Genomic DNA, 25127 nt, shown 5'->3' with positions numbered 1-25127 from the left:
TGTAAGAGGTACTTAAGGGAAAAAGTATTGTAATTGTCAAAGCCTTTTTATTGTCAGAACAGTCATTTAAAACAAAGCAGAACAGGGGCACCTGGGTGGCTCAGTCAGTTAAGCATCGACTTTGGCTCCGGTCATGAACTCACGGTTTGTGAGTTTGAGCCCCACGTCAGTCTCTGTGCTGTCAGCTCAGAGCCTGGAGCCTGCTTTGGATTCTGTGTCTCCTTCTCTCTCTGCCCCTCCGCCTCTCATGCTCCCTCTCTCCCTCTCTCTCAAAAATAAATAAAACATTAAAAAAAAAAAGCAGAACAAAATAAAAAACATTTTTGGTTGAAAAAGCATTTTCATGCCGTTGGAACAAGAGTAGAAAAAGAAATATGCTCTTCACTTGCTGCCTCATCTATCACATATGTAATGAAGATCTACTGGAGGCAGGCACCGAGTGGAGCCCTTTGCAAGGCTACAGGCATACCGGGGCAAACAGAAATCTACATGGTCCCTGCAGTACCCTCATCGAGCTTACAGTCTAGTGGCTAAGAGATAAGTAGTCACAGAAACATGGAGTGACAGTCACCAAAGGAAATGCCCCGAGCAATGATTCTTATATGTGAAATGACACATGTTCCACTACAAATTGTTCTGAGGGTAAAATGAGATCATTTAAGCAAAAGTCCTTTGTGAATTGTAGATGTGTTACGAAAATGAAGTATTTCTGGTGTCTCAGTTGGGTAAGCATCCGACTTCAGCTCAGGTCATGGTCTTGCTGTCAGTTAGTTCGAGCCCTGCATTGGGCTGTGTGCTGACAGCTCAGAACCTGGAGCCTTCTTCAGATTCTGTGTCTCCCTCTCTCTGCCCCACCCTTGCTCATACTCTGTCTCTCTCTTTCTCTCGAAAATAAATAAACATAAAAAAAAATGAGGTATTTTTTTCTTGTCACTTCCTTTTCTCATATTTCTGGTCTTTTTAGAATTACTAAGGAAGCACCCCCTGAACCAGCTTCCAGGCTCTTCCTCTCTGTCCTGAGCATCACTGCCTGTCTCTCTGGGTGCATGCTACCACTTACTTTCAGGTCACTTAGCCCTGTTCACAAACCTTGAGTGTGCCCGTATTTCCTTCAGATTGGAGTCCAACCTAACTTTCCAGTCTTACCCTCTTTCTTGTCTTGAAGTCCTCAACCCAAACCAAACTGGTCAAGTTGCTGTGTCTGAGACACACATTGCACTTCCCATCTCTGTGCCTTTGCTCTTACCCTTTGCCCGGAACGGTGTTCATCTTCCCTGTTTTTCAAAATTACATTCTCATCCTGGACCTGGCTTTTAAACCACAGCCTCCCTGTACTTTACTCCCGTCGTACGTACAGTCTCTCCTGAGCATTTAGTAGTCCTCATTTGCCCTCTTTTGTGCTTTTAGGTTTTTCTCAACTGACGTCCAAGCCCTCAAAGTATAGGGACCATATTCAGTATGTTTTTTTCTATTTGATAAGGAAAGTGATCTGACTACTTTTAACCCCACTCCGAAGAATTTAAAAACAGAAACACACACAAAAATCTGAATTTGCACTGAAAAAAGGTATTACTCTGTACTAATACTGCATTTTGTTAAGTCACAGCACATCTGACTTAACTGTCCTTTTGCCTCAGCAAAAGATGAATACTTTTGCACTGTGAGTACCTTGTCAAGAAACTGAGATAGTTGCGACCCCTTTTGTCCCTCCCTTTGACCCATTTTGGTATCAGGGATGGATCACTTCAGCTTAGCAGATGCATGTAGTGGCTGAGGTCAAGTTGGAGGTTCAAGGTGGTACAAGTGAATGATTATGCTACTCAAGGCTTGAGTGGCTTAAGATCCATGTACGTGAGAGATAAAGAAGTTTGTCTCAAAATCTCAGGAATTTGCCACTTGATTACCTACCATAAGTAAAAATGAAAATCAGGGGGCGCCTTGGTGGCTCCGTCATTTAAACCTCCAACTCAGGCTCAGTTCATGATCTCACAGAACCCGATTCAGATCCTCTGTCTCCCTCTCTCTCTGCCCTTCCCCTATGCACGCATGCACTCGCTCTCTCTCTCTCTCTCTCTCTCTCTCTCAAAAATAAACATAAAGAGTTAAAGAAAGTGAAAATCAGGATAAAACTACCTAAGTCATTAAAAGCAATTCATTAAAAAGAAGTAGAAAGAAATGCCCCTGAGTACTATGAAGGAAAATGTCCATGCTGTGAGAACATAAAACAGGAGGAACCATAAATTTCTGTTCCATTAACTAAATGTGACCTAGCAGTTGCTTCTTTTTTAGTTAAAATCCCATGTTTATAACTTCAGAAGATGAGTTTCCAATGATAGACCAGTTTTTTTCCTCTTACTTTTCTAGCTTCAACAAATTCATCGTTGAAAGAATACATGTTTGAATAAAAGAATGGTCAGAAATTGGAAATAGCCAGGTAACAGCGATGATCTTTTAGTCAATACATACTTGTTAAATAGCATTGATTTTCCAGAAAGACCTCTAAAATACAAACTGTGTTTTGGATGTTAGTCTTGGGAACCACCCGTCTCACTCCTCAAAATGCAGCAGTCTCTCCAGTAGAGTAATAGCACCGTGAATATCACAATGTCACTTACTATGCATCCTTTTTATTTCTGTGTTTAAAACAATTAATGGTCATGCTGCTGCTTCTTTGTTGTAACTTCTGAGAAGGCTGATTTATCAGTGTAATTTTACTTCATGGTTTACTTTTTATTATGGCAGTATTCAATACACAGAATCAGAAAATCCCATTACTGGGTTTCCACAGTTAGCAACATGTGGCTGGCTCATTTTATCTATACTTTCCTCTCTGACAGGTACACACAGTTTTGCCTCCTTCACTGCATCATTTTGCGGCAAATCTTGAGTATTACATTACTTCGTAAGTAATTCAGTATTTATCTCTAAACTTATGACTTTTTAAAACTATAACATCCTTTATCACATGTAAAAATCAGTTAATCTTTTTAATAGTATTAATATCCAGTTGGTATTGTCACTATTTTAAGTTCTTTTCTGTATGAAGATTGCAATTTGATTTGTGGTATTGGCTGTTATGCAGAACCTATAGAGGTTTTTCTCTTTTGAAACTAAGATATAAAAAGAATAGCTCTGTTTTTGGAATGAAAATGTAATATATTTTTGTAAAATATTTTGGGCAAAGACTCAAAACACACAAACAACCAGCTACTGGAAATCTATGTATAAATAATAATTCTGATTAAATTAAACTTGACTTATTTTATTTTCTTATTGTTTTTGTGCTTAATAACCTGCATCTTGGGGAAAAGAGGAGGCTGTTTTGAGAATTTTTGCTCCAGGCTTAGCAAGCTGGTGCTGACTAGGTCCAGAGTTGTGGGCTCATCAGCCCCATGGCTATAGGGCTTTGGGTCGCAGGCAGCGGTCTTGGACTGTGGGGTTTAGGGCCCTCAGGACAGGCATCGGTTTTTGCCCCACTTATTCTGTGCAGGGCATTTCACTTAAATGAGCACTTACTGTATGCAATTAAACAGGAGAGAATACTTCCTAACTACTGAATGTGGAGTTAATTTGAAATAATAATTTTCTTGCCTTTGTTATAATTCAGAAATAACACAGTATACAGTGCAATTAATATTTGAAACTTTCAAAGAATAAACTGGACAGTGACACAGAAAACAAAGCTTAAAACAGGTGGTGATCTTCTTTTCTCCACTCATTTCCTTCCTTAGCTAGAACAGTAGTGTGGTTTCTGTGTTAGAAATGAAGAGCGACTCATTGGTGAGAGCATAGGGAATGTGAGCTGCCAGCCACTTTCTATTGGATTCAAAATGTTTGAAAGTGAGAGATTCTCTGCTCAGGATGACCAGAGGATTTGGAAAAATTGAGGTTTCTGGAACGTTGATAAATACATACGTACATACATACATACATACACATACACGTACATATATATATATACGTACTTGTTTAGGTGTTATAGAACCCCTTTCCCCATGTTGATATTATTAATTAAATTGAGTGTAATAAATTGATACAGTCACACAACTATCACCACAATTTAGTTTTAGAATAGTTCCATCACCTCCCCAAATGATCTTGTGACCATTACCAATAACCCCTGCTTATGCCCTGGCCTCAGGCAACCACTGATGGCATTTTTCTCTACAGTTTTGCTTTTTGTACAGATTTCATATAAATAGAATCATACAGTATGTAGTCTTTTATGTCTGGCATATTTCATTTAGTATGATGTTTTTGAAATTTATCCCTGTTACTGCAAGTATCAGTAATTCATTTTATTGCTGAGGATTATTCTGTTGTGTGTGTCTTCACTAATAGGTGGCCATTTGGGCTGTTTCCAGTTCATAGCAGTGAGCACTTGTGTAAATGTTTTTTATGGTTATGGTTTTGTTTTGTTTTTTAAGTTTTATTTATTTTGAGAGAGCAAGTGCCAGCAGGGAAGGAGCAGAGAGAGAGGGAGAAAGAGAATCAGAAGCAGGCTCCACGCACTGTCAGTGTGGAGCCCGATGTGGGGCTTGAACTCACGAACTGTGAGCTCAAGGCACCAGCATTGTGTGAGAGCTGCAGTCTCTTTACATCCTTGTTAACTCTTGGTATTGCTAGTCGTTCATTTTAGCCATTATCGTTGGTATGTAATAATATTTCGTTGAGGTTTTAATTTTCCTTAATGACTAATGAAGTGTCTTTTCCTATGTTTCTTTGCCATTCATACATCTTCTTTGTTAAAGTCTCTATTCACATTTTTTGCCTGTTTAAAAAAATTGGATTGTTTATTGAGTTGTAAGAGAGCTTTTATATACAAATCATTTATTGGCAGATAAATGTTTTGCAAATTTTCCACCCAGTTTGTGACTTTTTTAATGGTTAATATTTTATTCTATTATTATTATTTTTTAACTTTATTCATTTTGAGAGAGAGTGAGTGGGGGAGGGGCAGAGAGGGGGAGAGTGAGGTGAGAAAATCCCAAGCAGGCTCCACACTGCCAGTAAGGAGCCTGACGCGGGGCTCAAACGCAATGAACCGTGAGTGAGATCATGACTTGAGCTGACATCAAGAGGCAGGTGCCAAATCAACTGAACCACTCAGGTGCCCCATATCTTTTCTTTTCCTTTTTAAAAAAAAATTTTTTTTTTAACGTTTTATTTATTTTTGAGACAGGGAGAGACAGAGCATGAACAGGGGACGGTCAGAGAGAGGGAGACACAGAATCTGAAACAGGCTCCAGGCTCTGAGCTGTCAGCACAGAGCCCGACGCGGGGCCTGAACTCACGGACCGCGAGATCATGACCTGAGCCGAAGTCGGCCGCTTAACCGACTGAGCCACCCAGGCGCCCCTCTTTTCTTTTTCTTAATGAAATCTTTGAATAGCAAAATGTTTTAAACTTTGATGCAATCCCAGTTTGTTATATTTTCTTTATTATTTCTGCCTTTTGGGGGTCATATCTAAAAAAAAATCTTTGGGGGCACCTGGCTGACTCAGTCAGTAGAGCATACTCCTCTGGATCTTGGGGTCGTGAGTTCAAGCCCCACATTGGGTGTGGAGCCTACTTAAAATAAAATTCTCTTTAAAAATAAAAAACAAAAAATGTTCACCAATCCAGGTCAAAAGATTTTCTCCTATTTTTTTTTAGGTGTTTTATAATTTTAGCTCTCTCTTTTTTTTTCTTTTGTAATTTTAGCTCTTACATTTAGGTTTATGATTCATTTTGAGTTTTTATGTATGGTGTGAAGTAAAAGTTGAGGTAAATAGTAAAAGTTGAAGTAAATGGTGATGTTTGTCCTGTTCCTCTGACCTCTCTCTTGGATCTAGAAGCGCCATCCATCCAATTCTGGTTTGATTTCCCACCACCCCCCCCCAAGACTTTTTCATAGTTGGTGTTGTATTCTTCCATCAGGGGATACATAATGTTTCGGGTTGTCTTTTGTTTTGTGATTGATGTGAGCTGTTACTGATGGTCAACACTTAGATCCATTAATTGATTTTATTAGAGGCTCTGTTATTCCCTCATCATTTATTAGTTGGATTACTTTTGTTAAAAGAAACATCTCCTTCTCTTCTATTCTGTTACCCAGTGGTATAGTTGTGTATGATCTCTTTAATTACAAAATGCAGTGACTCTTAGCAAGTCGTTTGTGGTAGGTATTTTTTCTAATGCACCATTACCCAGTTGAATTGGTAGACAAACAGTTGCAACTGATAAGCAAGTTGAAGGTTTTTCTCTTCTCTCTGCATAAATGTCTTATGAACAGACCCTTCTGTTGGAAACTCTGTATAAGAGTATCCTTCTTGGCTTCTTCATTTGTAGGCAAAGACTGTGTGTATGGTGAATTATTGCTTTATAAGAGCAAATTACAATCTCAACCAATTTTTTTTCCAGCATAGTATTTTGTAATGAGCATATAGTAATTGCTTGCTTCTTTTTTTTTTTTACAGGTTTGATTTATGATGTTGCTGTCTCTTATGCTGCTTTATTGTTATGAAATGGTTTTCTGTTCTTTCCTTGATCTTAACTATAAATAAGAAAAGTTACAAAATTGATGTAAATTCATACATGTAAATGTACTTTTACTATTATTACTTTTTTCACTTTTTGTATCTTAGCCATTAACTCCATTTTCACAATTCTTCCCAAATGGGATGATGTTTTTCTTCTTTTGGCTGTCAGTGTATCTGTTTTAAACACTAATCTAATGTCACAATAACTTTGTAGCATGCTGTAAGTAGATACACTGTACTTTGGATAAAAGGGGCAGAGCTCAGTGAATGGAGGGGGGCAAGAGTGGAGAAGGTTTGTGTACTAATTAGCCCTTGAAGGTGTAGAAGTTTAGTGCCAGCACCTAAAGTTATCACGTGTTTGGTAAGGAGCTGCTGTGAATGTAGCAGGTATTAAAGCAGTGCAGCAGAACAGCTAGTCTGTGTCACATATACAATAGTCCAGGTTTCAAAGTAATTTGTATTAAAGTGGACTTTAATATGTTATGTAATGTATCAGATGTAACAGATTTGCCACAAATAAAAAATACTGCCAAAATGGGGTGCCCGGCTAGCTAACTCAGTTGGAAAAACATGTAACTCTTGATCTTGGGGTCATGACTTCGAGTCCCATGTTGGGTGGGGCTTAATTTTCAGAGTTGAGATGCTTTTCAATAATTATTTTAGTTTCTTGGCACTTTTTAAGTTAAAGGATGACTATAAGAAGTATTGAGAGTTGAGACTGGAATCCCACCTAATAGATGGCAGAACTATCCCCATTAATTTCACTGAGTAGACCACAGACTGAGTGCTTACAGCGGCTAGGCATGGCACCATAGAGACTGAGGCAGGAGTGGGCCTCAGGTGCAGGTGGGCCCCTCTAGAAGGGTCCAAAGGTGCTGTGGTCATTTTTAAGGGGGAGAAGTGAATTCTGGAATGTGTGTTTAGTTCTTTTCCCCTTCACGTTGTAGGGTATTCAGATATACCTATGATTTCTCTTAGTTTCTCCTGAAAGGTACCCTGGTTTTGCAAAATGATTGGCATTTTTTCTTTTTTTTTTTTTTTTTTGAAAGGCAGTGTTCAGACTTGGGAATCTGAAAATTTAAAAATCACAAACTGAGCTGTAACCACCTTAGATCTTGAGAATTGGCTTTTTTTCCTTCTGTGGCCTTTGTCATTTCCATTTAGCTCTCCGCTTCTACAGTTACAACCTCAGGATGCCAACTGAGATCCTGCCAAGAGAGCTAGCTTCTACCCAGACTCTGGGACTAATCTTCACCCCAAAGGAGATACATAAATGAATTGCTTAAGTATGGCAATAACTCACTACTGCAGCCTTACTGTTGAGTACGGTTTCCAATAACCAGATCCTTGCCATTTCCCCTAGTTATATAATGATTAAGTTGGTGCCTTGAACTCCTGAATACCAGTGGCTAGATTTCATTCTTGAAACTTAATTTCCTCAGTATTTCTTCTAAGTCTCTACAGAGGCCACCAGCCTATTTGCTTGTACCTGTTTATTATTCTGCATTATCTTGACCTGCATTATAAATTTTACTTTCTCACACCTACTTTTTAGCTTGAGAGTTCGTTCTTATTCCTTTTTTTTCTTTCTTGCACACATATATTGAGTATCTATTTGGAACTGGGCTAGAGAGAGAAAATAACCAAGTCCCTGACTTTAAGAGTAACCATGGGTATCAACATCAGCATTCCTTTTTTCTCCAATTAAAAAAAATTTTTTTAATGTTTTATTTATTCTTGAGAGAGAGACAGAGCATGAACGAGGAAGGGTCACAGTGAGAGAGGGACACAGAATCCGAAGCAGACTCCAGGCTCCAAGCTGTCAGCACAGAGCCCGACATGGGGCTCAAAATCACGAGCCATGAGATCATGACCTGAGCCAAAGTCGGATGCTCAACCGACTGAGCCACCCAGGCACCCCATCCAGTTTTATTGAGATACAGTTGTCATATAACATTGTATTAGTCCAAGGAGTACAATATAGTGATTTGATATATGTATATATTGCAAAATTAGGACTACAATAAGTTTAGTTAACATCAGTCACCTCACATTTTTTTTCTTACGACAGTAACTTTTAAGGTCTACTTTCTTAACAGCCTTCAAATATATGATGCGATATTGTTAACTATAGCCACCATGCTGTATGTTACATCCCCAGGACTTATTTGCCCATTAACTGGGCGTTTGTACCTTTTGAGCATGTTTACCCATTCACACCCTGCCTCCCTCATCTCTGGCAACCACCAATCTATCCTCTGAATCTATGAGTTTGGTTTTTTTATTTAGATTTTATTTTATTTTAATTTTACATCTTTCAAAACACTTTTTTAATGTTTATTTTTGAGAGAGAGAGTGTGTAAGCAGGGGAGGGACACAGAGAGAGGGAGACACAGAATCTGAAGCAGGCTCTAGGCTCTGAGCTGTCAGCACAGAGCCCGACGTGGGATTCGAACCCACGAACCGTGAGATCATGACCTGAGCCAAAGTTGCACACTTAACCAGCTGAGCCACTTAGGCGCCCCATTTGGTTTTTTAGATTCCACATATAAGTGAGATCATACAGCATTTGTCTTTCTCAGACTTACTTCATTTAGCATAGTGCTCTCGAGGTCCATCCATGTTGTTGCAAATGGCAGGATTTCCTTCTTTTTTTGTGGCTGAAGAGTGTTCTGTTGTGTAAGTACAGTATCTTTTCTTTATTCATTAATCTATTGTTGGTCGCATAGGTTGCTTCCATGTCTTGGCTATTCTAAATAATGCCGCAGTGAACTTGGTGGTGCAGATATCTTTTCAGGTAGTGATTTTGTTTCTTTCAGATACTTAGAAATGGAATTGCTGGCTCATATGGTAGTGTTATTTTTAATTTTCTGAGGAACCTCCATCCTGTTTTACATAGTGGCAGCACCAGTTTACATTCCCACCAACAGTGCATGAGGGTTCCCTTTTCTCCACATTCTCATCAGTACTTTCTGTCTTTTTGATAATAGCTGTTCTAACATGTATGGGGTGATATCTCATTTTGGTTTTGATTTTCATTTCCCTGAAGATTCATGATATTGAGCACCATTTCATGTACCTATTGGCTATTATATATCTTTTTTTGGAAAAAAAAATCTATTTAGTTCTGTGATTGGTTGACTTTAAAGGAACACATTGAGAAAGGAACCGTTCTTTGTTCCATTAAGCCTGATTACCATGATCTCAGGATCAAAGTCTGATAAACTGAGCAAACTTAGCTTTGAAATATTTTGCCTGGTCACATAAGTAGTAGGTTATTTAAAGTGAAATCATAGCGACGCCTGGGTGGCTCATTTGGTTAAGCGGCCAACTTTAGTTCAGGTCATGATCTCACCGTTTGTGAGTTTGAGTCCTACGTTGGGTTCTGCACTAACAGTGGGGAGCCTGCTTCAGATTCTCTGTCTCTCTCCTTCCCTCCCTCTCTCTCAAAAATAAATAAACATTAAAAAAGAGAATTCTTTAAGAAATAAAATGAAATCATAATCATTTTCAGGCTTTAATTTATTCTTTTGTGTCCTGTTGGAATACAGATAAACTGAAATGTATTTCAGAGGAAGTTCAGGATGGTGAGGGAACTTAGGACCTGTCTTTGGAATAACTGTTAGTTCTCTCAACGGTGTGAAGGGCTTTTGTGTGAGCAAAGGTACAGACTCATTGTGAGTGGGAAATACCTATGGGTAGAAGGAAGCCTTTGGGACTTGGGGCAGTTGAATGGAAAAACTTTGTGGTGAAGCAACTCAGAAGTGGTATAGATTGTCCCAGAAGGCACTTATGGGAGTTTTTTGTTACTGTGTCATCAGTGGTGTTTGACATAGAATAGATAACTTCTTCCACTCAAGGATGCGTAGATAGGTTCCTCCTCAAGGAACATGCTAGAGAAGCACCCTAGGTTAATGGAGAGGAATTATTTGTGGAAATGTTGGGGCATGAGAATGGTGGATAGGTAACCACAAAACTATGAGGACCATTGGACTAGGTGCTACCTATTAAAGTTTCTTCCAGCTTTTAGATTCACCAATCTCTGTGGTTAGTGAAACAAAGGTTTTTTAAACATCTCCCAGGCAGTTGAGTTCATGTCCACGTGCAGTGTGTTGTATAGTTTCTGATGGCACGAAGCAAATGTCTGAAAAGGAGAGAGTGATGTGAGCATAAAGTACCTAATTATTCGGGGGAGGAATGAGCAAAAGGAAAATGTTTACGTATTGAACTTAATCACTCGTCATTTGAGTAAAGTAGAAAAAATTTCCTCTTCAGCCTTCACCCCTCTCCATCAGTATCCCTCTGAAATTGCAAAGTTGGCCGGGCAGCCCTGGGGCAGTCATGTCTGTTTTGGTAGTTTTAATCATTTGCTTTACAGATGTCTCTGTTTAATGCCAAAAATCCATAGTGTTTGTTACAGTTGGGAAAACTGTCTTGACAAGACTTTTTCATTAAAGTGGCTTTTTGAAGTCTAACTGGCAGTCTGAATTTGACATTTTGTTTAAGATTCGGGTAAGAGTAGTACTGTGCTGTTTGAATGGCTTATTGGTATTTTTTTTTCTTAAAACATTGTTTTGAGAGGAATTTGAAGTAAGCTTATGACTTTTTGATAGTTAGATTTGGCATTAAGCCTCCTCAAGCTTTGGGTTTCCTAGTCAGCAAGGATTGACTGAGTGTCCTGTCTCATCGTCTGGCTGGAGGCCGTGAAGTTGCAAACCTGATGTGGCTGAGTTTGTAGTCATCTTCAGATTATCATTTTGGGCGGATTTAATGTGAGTTTAGACAAGTGAATTGAGTTTTCTTTTATACTTTAATAGAGAATAGTACCACATTTGTAATCTCACGTCTTGTAAGAAAATATTGAAGAAAACACATTAATGATTTTGAGTGTGTGCTTTTGAGTTGTGATGATGATGTTTTTCCTGGGTGTTTTAAGCAACTAGCTCATTTATTTTCTCAACAGTTTAAATACAACAATTAAAACAATAACCTTGTTCTGCCTCCCCCACCCACCCGCCCACTCCATTCCGCACTTTGGAATATAAATCAGAACAGTTTTCATATATGGTGCTGGAATATTTGCCCCTCTGAAATAGATATCAATAGCCATTTGCCTCAAGCCCATCCTGTGTTAGTTTGCAAATAACAAAGGTTTGAATTCTTTTCAGCTTACTTTGATGACTTCAGGCATCTGTCTCTGTTTCAGTTATAGTTTTATCTAAGGCTGAAAGAAGTTTTATATTTTATAAAACCTATTTTTTCCTATACAATATGAAACTTAGTGTAGCATAGTCAGTATTAGTAAGAATTGAAAATTACATAGATATTTTTGTACTACACACTAGAAAGTGGAATTGGTAAGTGCTAATCTTGGAAAAATGTTAGTCTTTGTAGTACTGTATTTAAGTTTACTTAAATAATAATTTAATGGTAGGAAAAATACTGTTTTTAGAGAAAGAATAGAAAAGGGGAAGGGGAAGCATCATTTCTTGTTTAAAAGGGGCAGAGACTTAAGCAAAAATTTCTGTGTATTTAACATAAGCACTTCTAGTTCTCAGAGGAAATTTAATAGATTAATAGATGTGGGTATTGAACTCTACAAAAGCAAGTAACAAGCTGCAACTAAGTTCTAATGCTGAACAAACCACAGGCTACAAGCACCCTGCTGATCTCTAGCGTAACAGGTAGACTGTTGTTCTGCCTGGTGGGGGTTTTGGTTTTATGTATGAGTTTAATTAGTTTCCTAATACGCATAATTTAGGCTTTTTTCCCCCTTAAGTCTACGTAGCTTTTTTTGCACTGTATTATTTTACATATGTAACGTGTTCCAGTTTATCTCTAGTAGTAACCAGAGGTTTACTCCTTTCCTCGAAGCACTTATTTTAAAAGCTACTGAAGAGTTGTTTTGTTTTCTAAATAACTTATGCCTTTTCTAAATCCTTATCCTTGTTCCTTCTATCATTGTTATTAAATGTTGATCATGCTTCTTAGGTTTGTGGAGCGTGACCTGATGGCCCGAATTTGCAGTAGACAGTCGCCACACAGTTTCCCAGGGATGCCCTAGGCGGGCAGCAGCCTTGCCCAGGAGTGGGGAGACGTTCCCACTGATCGTGCTGTTTTGGTGCTTACAGTGATTTTGAGGGGTAGTAGCCTATCCAAAGGTCCTTGGCAGTTACAACCAATGATCTGCTTTTAGGGCCTTAAATGTCTTAAAACATCCTAATGAATTAATTGTACAGCACATGTGATTATAGTCCAGGAGTCTTTAAAGTCTGACATAAAGCTTTCAAAAAAATACCTGTGTGCTTAATATTAATAGAACAAAACAAAGCAGTGGAACCCCCAAAGCCTCCTGCCTCAACATCACACCCTTGGTTGAAGGCTTTGAGAAGAGTGAGTAGAGGTTAAAGTTGAGTGAATGATCGGACAAAAGGCAGCCTCCCAGGGATCTGGAGACATTAGTCACTATAGCTTGCCTGCCACCCACTCTTCTCCAGGCCTCTGGGGGTAAGGAAGAAGCCTCTTCACTCCCTTGGGGGTGGAGGCTTTGTTTATGTGCTTTCCTGCTGATTCTGAGGTTTTTGATGGTGGCTGTTTATCACACTGATTCTTTTTTAGCCTTTTGACTGTTCTTTAAACTCCCTTTCCTTCCATTCCATCAAATAATAAAGAAATGTATGTTAATTAAAACAAAGTTACTGTATAACTTTGCTAGGAAGAAAGAGTTAGAAGGGTATTTGGTAAGCAAAGTGAGAGTATTCCAAGTACTGAGAGGTTGGGAATCATCCTTGAAATAGTATCTTTATTCTTCTACTAAGAGGTTTGTTAAAGCAAAAATAGCTAATCTGCGCTGAGGGCTTACTGTGCCATAAACTTTTACATGCACTAATGGATTGAATAATCAGAGTAACTATGAGATAGGTGCCATTGTTAACATCTCCATTTTATAGGTGATGACACTGAGGCATAAATTGGTGATACAACTTGTCCAAGGCCACACAGCAAGCAGGCATGCACCTGGGACTCATACCCACCAGTCTGGCTCCTAAGGCCTCACGCTTCCTTATCAGGACTGTCTGGTTACTTTTGATACGGTGTTGATCATTCTTACATCTTGATTTTCTGCCCTTTAGAAGGCTAAGTTAACCACTTAAAATTTTTTATTAAACATCCTGTACTTTTGGTTCAGTCACCTCTAAAATTTATGACCCCTAACTTCCTGAGCTGAGAAGACACAACTGTATGGGAATATAAGGGTGTAGACATATTTCTAATAATCTAATGAATAGGATTTATTAGGTGCCTGCTATTTGTGTGGTGCTCTATTCTATGTAAATTCTGCTTTAGTCTTCAGAACCCCTCAATATATGTATATTCCCTATGTAACAGTTAGGGAAGCTGAGCTAGCAAAATGATAACCTGGGGAACTTAAGCTGAGTCTCCTTTTTATGGTTTGTCTAGTCCATTCTCGCTACTTGCCACTCCCCAGCTAGGAGTCTTGTTGTCCATTGTCCAGAGAAGCATTTGCCCAACCGGCGAAGACAAAGGCACAGAGTCAAAGAGACCTGGATTCCCTTCTGAGCACCTCCACTGGTTTTGCTGAGTGATGTTTTTAAAGATACTTACTGTCCTGAACTTTGGGTAGAACAAATTTAGTTGTACTCATTATTTAGCTTCTGTTGATTCTCATTCTCTTCAAGAGAATAGTCTGCTTTTAACGAAATAGAATTGGCTTTTATGTTACTTCCAACAGTTCATGTACCAGAGAATTTGCAATAAAATAACACATCTAAGGCCACTAGGAATTTAGAGGGAGAGAGCAATGTGGACTGTCACACTGAGGTTTGTTTTGGCCTCATCTGATACAGGCTTTTTTTTCCTGGAGTGTGTATGTGTACTTGCTGTTTCCTCTCATTGACCTGCCTTTCTGATTTCTAACGTAGTTATCAGGGAGTTTTCAGACCCTCCCTCTTCCCCTCGCTGGGGGCTACCTATAATGAGATGAGCACATGGGTAGCTATTTGGAAGGTGAAGACAATTAAGTAACTTTCTAGGCCTGATTTGAACTTCTGGATCTTTTTGGTTTGTGGTCAATTCCTTAACCTTGAGCTAAGAACTTCAAAAACATTTGGAGGCCTTTATTTCTGGTTTCTGTTTATTTGGCCTGTAGCTGAGCTCTACAGTTAAACTATATTAGTATCTCTGGTCTCTTGATGATCAATCCCTTTTAAGTATTATTCTGTCCCACTGCCAGACTCCCTTCTAGCTTAATGTAAATTTGATTAACTGTCTGGGAGTTTTAGGCCACCTTTACCAGATATCCAAATTACAGTCATATGACTTGTTCTTCTTGGTCATGGTAATTGGAGGGAGAATAGGGGAATAAGGATATCAAAATTCATGAATAGTTAAAAAATATTCACTATTTTGTTCCTAGCTCTGACTTTCCCTTTTTACCTTTCACGATAGTTTTGTTTTTAATCAGATTTTGAATTTTGATTTAAATTTTCATTGACTACTTCTCTTTAAACATATTCCTTAGAGGTATAGCAAAATTAATACTAAAGGGGCACTTTCTCTTTCAGTTAGCATGCGTGCGCACGCATGCACACACACACACACACACACACACACACATATTTTAAGTTTATTTATTTTGAGAGAGACAGAGAGAGGGAGCGGGGGAGGGGCAGAGAGAGAGAGAGAGGGAGGAAGAGAGAATCCCAAGCAGGCTCCACACTGTCAGTGCAGAGCCCGATGTGGGGTCAGAATCCTCCCCAGTTGTGAGCTCATGACCTGAGCTGAAACCAAGAGTCGATGCCTAACTGACTGAGCCACCCAGGTGCCCCTGCACACATACATTTTTTGATGAGACATCGAAAATTGCTTATAATAAGTATGATTGCCTGCCAGTACTTTTTGCATACATATTCTTTGGTATCAAGAAAAAGAAGTGTGTATGTGTTTACTTGGCCATATAGCAAAAACTGCTTGGTCTAGAGGTGCAATATATACAATTATCTGAATATTAGTTTCAGTTACACTTACAAGTTTTACAATTTAAAAATGGTTCTGCCAAAGTTGGGGTTCAGTAATTGATCATTTTAATTTGCAGTTCATTAATTCAACAGATATTAATTGAGTGCTACCTATGTTTTAGGAGCAGGGACATTATTAGTCTCATTTGTTCATTACTCTGCTGCCCAGCACAGAGCCTGGCATCTGATAGGCATTCAGTAATATCAGTTGAATGAAACGATGCATGTCCTCATGGAGTTTACATGCTGGTGTTATACCCACATCTAGCACTGAAAGAGCCCCAAGAGAAGTAGAATGCGTAATCCATATTTTAAAACTATCTTGCTTCTCTCATTGAGAGTGAGAGTATATTTCCCAGAAGCTCCCCAGCATACTTTCTCTTCTTTTGTAGCCAGGACCAGGTCATATAGCCATACAGAAGGCCCAGAACGCAGTTTTCTGACAGCAAGGAGTGGACTGACTGAGTGCAGTCCATTACGTGGAACGGGGCTTTGCCATGCTAAACGGATGCAGGATTCAGGGCTAGGGGAAGAGAGAGGGAAGGACTTAACAAGGCTAATCGGAGTGTGATTTACAGAATTGGAGAGGTAGATGTGGACTGAGCTTAACTTTGTGCAGAGCTATGAAGAATGTAGTTTCTTGGCGCATACAGAGGTAAACTGGAATTTTAACCTATTTATGAACAAACTTTAATCTTAACACTCGAAGCAAAAAAGTGTCATAAATTACATAAATTCTTTTAAATCCTTTTCTCTGGAAACACTTCAAGATTAGTTTATCATGTCATTTAAAGAATAAGGGCCTTCTGTTTTCCTTTTCATAAGTATTCAGTAATTCAGAGATTTTATTTTAATTAGGCTTTTATTCTTTCATAGGAACTAGTTTAAGGACCTGCTAGAATAACATTTCAGAAGAAGTTCATAAATAGTAACACTTAGGTGCCATCCAGACTCCTGGCTATTCCCCATTCTACCAGAACAATATAGAGCTTTGTAGTTGAACAAGTAACAAACAAAAGAACTAGAGTGTAAGTTATGTGGAGCCATCACATTATGGTACAGGAGACACACCTCACAGTCGCCCTCACTGCCTGATCTCTGAGGAAAGCCTGGAAGTCTAGAGGGGTTCAGGCTCCGGAGTCAGACTGGGGTTCACATCCTGCCCTGCTGTTTGCTTACTAAAAGAACTGACAGGTTATTTCTTTTCTCTGAGCCTCAGTTTCCTCATCTGTAAAATGGGGTTACCATGTATAGGCTACGTAGAGTGGTTAGGATTAAATAAGATAGAATTTGAAAATAGTTAACACTTATGCATACCATATATTATCAGCAGTGTTTTATTTACTATATAACACACAAAAAGTACTAGGCACATACACAGTAAGTACTCATATAGGACTTCTTTTTTTTTTAGATAAATGGTTAACAACCATTTGTAGGGTTAGAATGATCTGTCATTTGACGTGAGAAGGCTGAGAAACAGCCACTATGAAATTACACAACAGTTTCAAGCCTTTTCATAACTGAATATAGTCTATTCATGTAATCATTTTATAATATTGAAATTGGTACATTTTTGGCAGTGTTTATGTTGGTGAACTAAATACCTCCTTATTTAATCAGAACAGAGACCTATTGACTATTTCAACATGTGCTCATGTAACTGGCTTCTATAAATAAAGTCGTCATCCATGAAGAATGTGACAATATTTGTACTCTAGAACATCTACCATTTCTCCAGCTTATAGGATAAGGATAAAGAAATGATTTTTATGGAGTATTACTCAGCAATCAAAAAGAATGAAATCTTGCCATTTGCAACTACGTGGATGGCACTGGAGGGGATTATGCTAAGTGAAATTAGTCAGAGAAAGACAAAAATCATATGACTTCACTCATATGAGGACTTTAAGAGACAAAGCCGATGAACATAAGGGAAAGGAAACAAAAATAATATAAAAACAGGGGGACAAAACAAAAGAGACTCATAAATATGGAGAACAAACTGAGGGTTGCTGGAGGGGTTGTGGGAGGGGGTATGGGTTAAATGGGTAAGGGGCATTAAGGAATCTACTGGAATCATTGCTTCATTATATACTAACTAATTTGGATGTAAATTTTAAAAAATAAAAAATAAAGTTAAAAAAATGATTTTTAAATGCTACTGTCATATCTTGGTATAATGAAAGATCATGTCAGAACTATGATTTCATAATCTTGATATGTGGTGCAGAGTACAAATATTGTCACTATTAGCAATTGCTGAGGGAACAGGGCTGTGAAGTGGTCCTACTTATAGCTGGAACTAGGGATTTATAAATTGGTTGACATGAGATTTCCAACATCATTATAGTATGAATCAGTTTTAAAAAAATATTTATGCTTGAAATTTTTGAAAGACATGTATTAAAGAAGGGTTAGAAAAGTTGACATTGAGGTGCTTTTAATGGAAAATTTATGGGTGTTGAAATTAGGATTTTAAACACTAAAACAGCGTAAGTTACTGAATTGGTGTGATGAAATGCCTTCATGGATGATCGATCAGTAAACCTAACGGAAAGAAAGGTGAAGTGTGAGAGTGGGGACTGAAGCTGACAAGAAGGTTTCCAAGGTGCGAAATAAAGATTGAAGCCATTCTAGATATTTTAAAGAGTTTTTATTAAGCTTGAATGAATTATGGCATATGAAAAGAGCTCATAAGTTGGAACCACTGTTCATATAAGGAGTGTTAATAATTACACTTTTGTTGATTGAAAAAAATTTTCCTGGAAACTCAAAGAAAGAAGCTTTAATGATGAAGAAATTAATCATACTGACCGATTTTCCATCGGAACCCCTGATTTTTCATTCTCAAACCACTCCTCCTCTAAACCTTTCCCCTAAATGGCAATTTCATCCTTTCTGTGGCTTAGGCCGAAAACTTGGGAGTCAGCCCAGATGCTGCTCTTTCTCTCACACCACACATCCAGTTTTCCTTCTACCCTCCTCAACCTTTTCACCGATGCTCTAGTGGATCTAGCCACTAACACGCTCGCTGGGATTGTTCCAGGATCTTTTTTATTGATCTTCCTGGGCTCCTTGCTCACTTCACAGTCTATTCTCAACACAGTTGCACAGTGATCCTTTTGAAAGAGAGGTCAGATTATGTCCCTCCTCTGCTCAGAGCCCTCCAGTGTCTTCCTCAAAACCCAGATCTTCACAGCAGCCTACACGTTTGTGTATAATCTGGTCCCTGGTACCTTTCTGAGCTCATCTCCTAGCATCTTTGCCTTGATCCTTCTGCTCCAACAGCAGTGGCCTTGAAAGTGCTACACAAGCTCCCACTTCAGGATCTTTGCGCTTTCTGTCTGGAATGTACTTCCCCAGGTACCCTTGGGTGTTGGCTAATGTCACCTCATCACTAAGGCCTTGGTACTCTTTCGAAAGTAGTAACTCTGTGTCCTCCTTCCTTGCCTCATTTTTGCCCCTAACATTTATTTTCATTCAGCATACTATATACTTTATTACCTGTCTCCCCACACTAGATTGTGAGATCTGTGAGGGCACCACCCCCCTCCCCCGCCATTTGTTTGCCTAACACAGTATGTGGCAGATAGTATGTGCTCAGCAAATATTGATTGACTAATTGCAGTAACATTGCAGTTCATTAGTATCACTGCTGCTGACTCATAGAGGCTTCTTTGAACAAAATCACTGGTAGTATCTGTTAATATCAGTTCTAAAAAATGGTAGTACTAATTCTAAACACTCATATTTAATAGTGGGAAGTACTGCATTATATTTCCCAGCTTCCCTTGTAGTTAGATGGGGTCATGTGACCGAATTTTAACAATAGAATGTGGGTAGAAGCCCTGGATCAAGAAAACCTACGTGAATGATCCCTATGCTGAATGATTTGGGGAACCTGTGTTGAAGATGCAGCGCTCTGGGTCAGAAGGCGCTTGGCTCGATGAATTACCACATAGAGGACAGTTGCCTACTCTTCAGGAACACCTGCTTGGGCTTTCACTGAGTGAGAAATATCTGTTGGATTAAGCAACTGTAATTTGGAATTTATTGGTTAAAGCACAGCATTACCTTAACTAAAACAAACCAGTGACAGCTAAATTCTCCTTGTTCTTTCTGTTGGATATCCAGATGGTACCCAGATTCCTTGCCCTCAGCTTCTGTATTTGAAAATGGAAATAATGTTATTTTAAAGCACAGGTGTGTTCTTCTTTTAGGTTTATTTTGAGAGAAAGTGCATGCAAGAGGGGAACGGGCAGAGAGGGGGAGAGACAGAATGCCAAGCAGGCTCCATACTGTCAGAGCAGAGCCTGATGTGGGGCCCGAACCCACCAGACAGGAGATCATGACCTGGTCTCACCTGATCCTGAGCTGAGATCAGGAGTCAGATGCTCTACTGACTGAGCTATCCAGGCGCCCCCACAGTTGTGTTCTTTTTTTTTTTTTTAATTTTTTTTTTTTTTAACGTTTATTTATTTTTGAGACAGAGAGAGACAGAGCATGAACGGGGGAGGGGCAGAGAGAGAGGGAGACAGAATTGGAAGCGGGCTCCAGGCTCTGAGCCATCAGCGCAGAGCCCGACGCGGGGCTCGAACTCACGGACCACGAGATTGTGACCCGGGCTGAAGTCGGACGCTTAACCGACTGAGCCACCCAGGCGCCCCCACAGTTGTGTTCTTAATACAGATGACTTTATTTTTTTGCGACTCGATCAAGATACACTTCACATACCATGAAATTCACTCATTTAAAGTGTACAGTAGTGCAGAGTGTTTTTTTTTTTCTTAACGTTTATTTATTTTTGAGACAGAGAGAGACAGAGCATGAACAGGGGAGGGTCAGAGAGAGGGAGACACAGAATCCGAAACAGGCTCCAGGCTCTGAGCTGTCAGCACAGAGCCTGATGTGGGGCTCGAGCTCACGGACCGCAAGATCATGACCTGAGCCGAAGTCGGCTGCTTAACCGACTGAGCCACCCAGGCACCCCCAGAGTGGTTTTTTTTTATTATTGAAGTATAGTTGATATACGATGTCATACTAGTTGTGTACTAGCTGTGTACAACACAGCTGAATAATGGTTTTTATTCAGTTGTAGGGCTGCTGTGACAATCTAATTTCATAGTGTTTCAGTAGCCCCCAGAAGAAACTCTGCATAGTGGTAGTCTTTCCCTCTAGCTCTTGGCACCCTCACTACTCTACCTTCTGTCCCTATGGACTTGCCTGTTCTGGCCATTTTATATAACTGGAAGCATATAATATGTGGCCTTTTGTGTTTGACTTCTTTCACTTGGTATATTTTCAAAGTTATCCAAATTATAGCATGTATCAGTACTTCATGCCTTTTTAAAAAAACTTTTTAATGTTTATTTGTGGGAGAGGGGCAGAGAGAAAGAGAGAGAGAGTGGGACAGAGGATCTGAAGTGGGCTCTGCACTGACAGCAGAGAGCCTGACGCAGGGCTCAAACTCATGAGTTGAATCGTGAGGTCATGACCTGAGCTGAAGTCGGACGCTTAAGTGACTGAGCCACCCTGGTGCCCCTCTTTCTTTGAAAATGTTATGCTTCAGGGAGTCTGGGTGGTTCAGTTGGTTAAGTGTCTGACTGTTGATTTCGGCTCAGGTCATGATCTCAGGGTTTGTGAGATCAAGCCCTGCATTGGGCTCTGCACTGACAGTGCAGAGCCTGCTTGGTATTCTTTCTCTTCCTTTCTCTCTGCCCCTTCCCTGTTCACGCTCTCTCAAAATAAATAAACTTAAAAAAAATGTTATGCTGCTTATTTCTTTATCTTCTTTGGGTATTAAATTTTTTTAATGCTTATTTATTTTTAAGAGAGAGAGAGAGGGATAGGGAAAGACAGAGCATGACGGAGGAGGGGAGGCAGAGACAGAGAAGGAGACAGAATCCAAAGCAGGCTCCAGGCTCTCAGCTGTCAGCGCAGAGTCTGATGCGTGGCTTGAACTCAGGAACCACGAGATCGTGACCCAAGCTGGAGTCAGTTGCTTAACCGACTGAGCTACCCAGGCACCCTCTCTTTGGATATTTTTCTGAAATAGATATTGGAAATGGAATTGCTTGGTTTGTACAGAATGCAAGTTAAATTTTTTGATGCAATAAAATTTCTCTCTAAAAGTGTTATACCCATTTGTGCTCTTCAACTAGTAGTGACAACATCCATTTCTCCATAATTTCACCTGTATTGGATGTTATTAATCTTTTATTTTTGTCATTCTGAATGAAAAAAACCTCATTTTAGCCTTTGACATTGAACATGTTTTTGTATGCTTATTGATCATTTGCATTTCTTCTCTAAAATTCCTCTTCGTACCTGACTTTTGTTCTCCGTTAGGTTTGGCCTTTTTTTCTTTATTAATTTATAGATGTTTTCTGTGATTATGACTGTTAATCCTTTATGTCTAATATATGCTGGAAATATTTTCTTCTAGTCTATGGCTTGGTTTTTATATAATGTATTTATTTTTTTTTTTTTAATGTTTATTTTTGAGAGAGAGAGAGAGAGCGTGTGTGTGAGTTGGGGAGGGTCAAAGAGAGAGGGGGACGGGATTGGAAGCTGACTCTGCACTGGCAGCAGCAAACCCTATATGAGACTTGAACACACGAATCGAATTGTAGATCATGACCTGAGCTGAGGTTGGACGCCCAACCTACTGAGCTACCCGGATCCCCTTAGGGCTTGGTTTTTAAAGTTGTTGATGCTGTCTTTCTGCCAGTCAGAAGTTTTAAATATTTTTAAATGTTCCATTTTATGGCCTCAATGCTTGAGGATGTCTATGCTGTCCCAGGGTTTATAACCATATTCCCATTTTTTAAATTTGTTTGGAGTCTTGTTTTTCATGTTTTGCTCTTTTAATTTGCCTGGAATTTATTTATGTGGCAGCATGAAGTAAGGATCCAGTTTTTTGCCTCTCAGAATGGATAGCCAATTCTTTAATTCCTATTTTACTGATGTATTTGTCTTTTCTTGTACTAATATCATACTATTTGAATATTTTGATAGAACTATCTCATCATATACATCTTTTACAAAAATGTAGCTGGGTTGTACATTTTCTCCTTCAGATGCATTTTAAATTAGCATTTTAAAATAAAATACCCTTTTGGGATTTTTATTGGAAAGAAAAACATTTCTCTAACACAACTTCTTAAAAAATTTTTTTTAAACATTTGTTCATTTTTGAGAGACAGAGACTGAACACAAGCAGGGGAGGGGCAGAGAGAGAGAGGGAGACACAGAACCCGAAGGAGGCTCCAGGCTCTGAGTTGTCAGCCCAGAGCCTGATGGCACAGCTTGAACCTGTGAACCGTGAGATCATGACTTGAGCTGAAGTTGGATGCTCGATTGACTGAGCCACCCAGGCACCCCCTAACACAACTTTTAAAAAATGTTTCTTTATTTATTTAGAGAGAGAGACAAAAGGGCAGAGAGAGAGAGAATCCCAAGCAGGCTCCGCTTTGTCAGCACAAAGCCCGACGGGGCGTTCAGTCTCATGAACCATGAGATCATGACCTGAAGTGAAATCAAGAGTCCGATGCTTATCTGACTGAGCCACCCAGGTGCCGCTTCTCTAACACAATTTTTAATGGCCATGTAGTATTACATTGTATGCTTATGCCATATTTTACTTAAAAATTTCTCATTGTTAGTCTAAAACCACACTTTTAAAATATCGCCTCATAATTTAGCTTTTTAAATTGAAATATAATTGAGATATAACATTGTGTTAGTCCAGGGTGTACAACATAATGATTTAATATATGAATATATTGCAAAACGCTGACCACAGTAAGTTTCAGTAATACTTGTCACCACATATACAAACTTTTTGTCTTAGGATGAGAACCTTTAAGATTTACTGTCTTTTGAAATATACGATACGGTGTTGTTGACAGTGAGTCATCATGCTGCACTTGATATCTTTAGGACTTACATATTTCTTAACTGAAAATTTGTGCCTTTTGATCACCTTCACCCATTTTGTGTGACAGTCACCAATCTGTTCTTTGTATCTATGAGTTTGGGTTTGGGTGTTTTGTTTTTATTCCATGTGTGAGATCATATGGCATTTGTCTTTCTCTGTTTGACTTATTTCACTTAGCATACTGCTCTCAGGGTCCATCTATGTTGCAAATGGCAGGAGTTTCTTTTTTATGGCTGAGTAATATCCCATTGTGTGTGTATATGTGTGTGTATACCACATTTTTAAAAATCCATTCATCTATCAGTGGACACGTAAGTTGCTTCCATGTCTTAGCTATCATAAATAATGCTGCAGTGGATATGGGAGTGTAGATATCTTTTTGAGTTAGTGTTTTTGTTTCCTTTGAATACCCAAAAGGGGAATTGCTAGATCATACGTTATTTCTAGTTGTAATTATCTGAGGAACCCCCATACGGTTTTCCACAGTGGCTGCATCAATTTACATTCCCACCAACAGTGCACAAGGATTCCCTTTTCCCACATCCTTGTCAACGTTTGTTTTCTTGTCTTTTTGATAATAGCTTTGTAACAGGTGTGAGGTGATACTTCATTGTGGTTTTGATTGGCATTTTTCTCATGATTAGTGACGTTGAACACCTTAAAAATTTAGGGTATTCTTGAGTTCTGGGTATTGTTTAGAAGTTCTTTTGGTTTTATAAATTCATTAGTACTGATTTGTTCAATTGAGATAGACATGCGCTGTGTTGGGTTTACATAATCATGGAAAAGTTCAATTAGGGTCAGATTTAATTTAGATGATGTGAGTGGCTAAGATTGACTTTATTAGACTTAATTTATTTTTTAATCTCCCTAGTTAGACACGGAGCAGTGGGTTAAAAACAACGGCAATAAACAACTTAATGAAACAATGGAAGATTTCTATGCTTAATAATCAAATTACATTGACATTTGACAGATGGAAGCAAAACATTTAATTTAGCTAGCCTGTCAGATAAGATGTATGCAAGGTCAGGGAGTGATGATGGACTATTGGTGAGAGTAAAAATCCAGCAGGGATCTATATCTGTTGGGGAACAAAAAAACACAGTGACTCTACCACTAGCATTTGCTGTAAGGGCATTTACTTTGCAAATATGCCCAAAATGGAGCATCTAATTTGCTGAATTGTTTGCATTTACCATATTTAACAGCATAGTTGAAATTGTTACTGGACTTCCATCTGTTAAGTTGAGGGATAGGAGTGAAAATTCAAACATTTCAATGGGAATTTTCCTTTTAACTACCTCATAAATACTTACTGAATTAAAGTTTTGTTTTGTTTTGTTTGCAGCTACTATATGTACTGGATACATATCTCTGGAATCACACTGAGTTCCTATCCTTCTTCCTAAGTGCTTTAAGAGTTATTTATGTTGGATTTGTTAAATCATTTGGCTGAGGATCCATCCTACAGAAATCTGTTGCATCATTGTAACTTTTCCCATGTAATAAATGCTCTTACTCAGTGTTTAATCTTAGCCTTCAAAACAAAGTGCATCAACGTGAAGCCTGGTAGTAGAGGCATAGGGTAATATAAGCGCCCCTCACTGAAATATTCTAAATAAG

General features: G+C 38.9%; 1 protein-coding gene across 16 annotated transcripts in view; it reads left to right on the top strand.

Moving 5' to 3' along the window:
- The window catches only part of SFMBT1 (Scm like with four mbt domains 1), a 127984-nt gene that overhangs the window by 36643 nt on the left and 66214 nt on the right, over positions 1–25127 (top strand). For 8 of the 16 annotated variants that reach the window (XM_042929655.1, XM_042929649.1, XM_042929665.1 and 5 more), the window contains 2 exons: positions 2365–2434; positions 2838–2902. The exons of 4 other annotated variants lie outside the window; for them this stretch is intronic. The gene's annotated coding sequence lies outside the window, so the exon portion shown is untranslated. The remainder of the gene's footprint in view (positions 1–2364; positions 2435–2837; positions 2903–25127) is intronic. 4 more of the 16 variants (XM_042929659.1, XM_042929652.1, XM_042929651.1 and 1 more) reach the window with 1 other exon arrangement.

This window comes from Panthera leo, chromosome A2 (genome assembly GCF_018350215.1).
Source record: "Panthera leo isolate Ple1 chromosome A2, P.leo_Ple1_pat1.1, whole genome shotgun sequence".
NCBI classification, from domain to species: domain Eukaryota; kingdom Metazoa; phylum Chordata; class Mammalia; order Carnivora; family Felidae; genus Panthera; species Panthera leo.
Note: the sequence above shows the minus strand (reverse complement) of the source record. Positions and strands in the feature narration are given on the sequence as shown.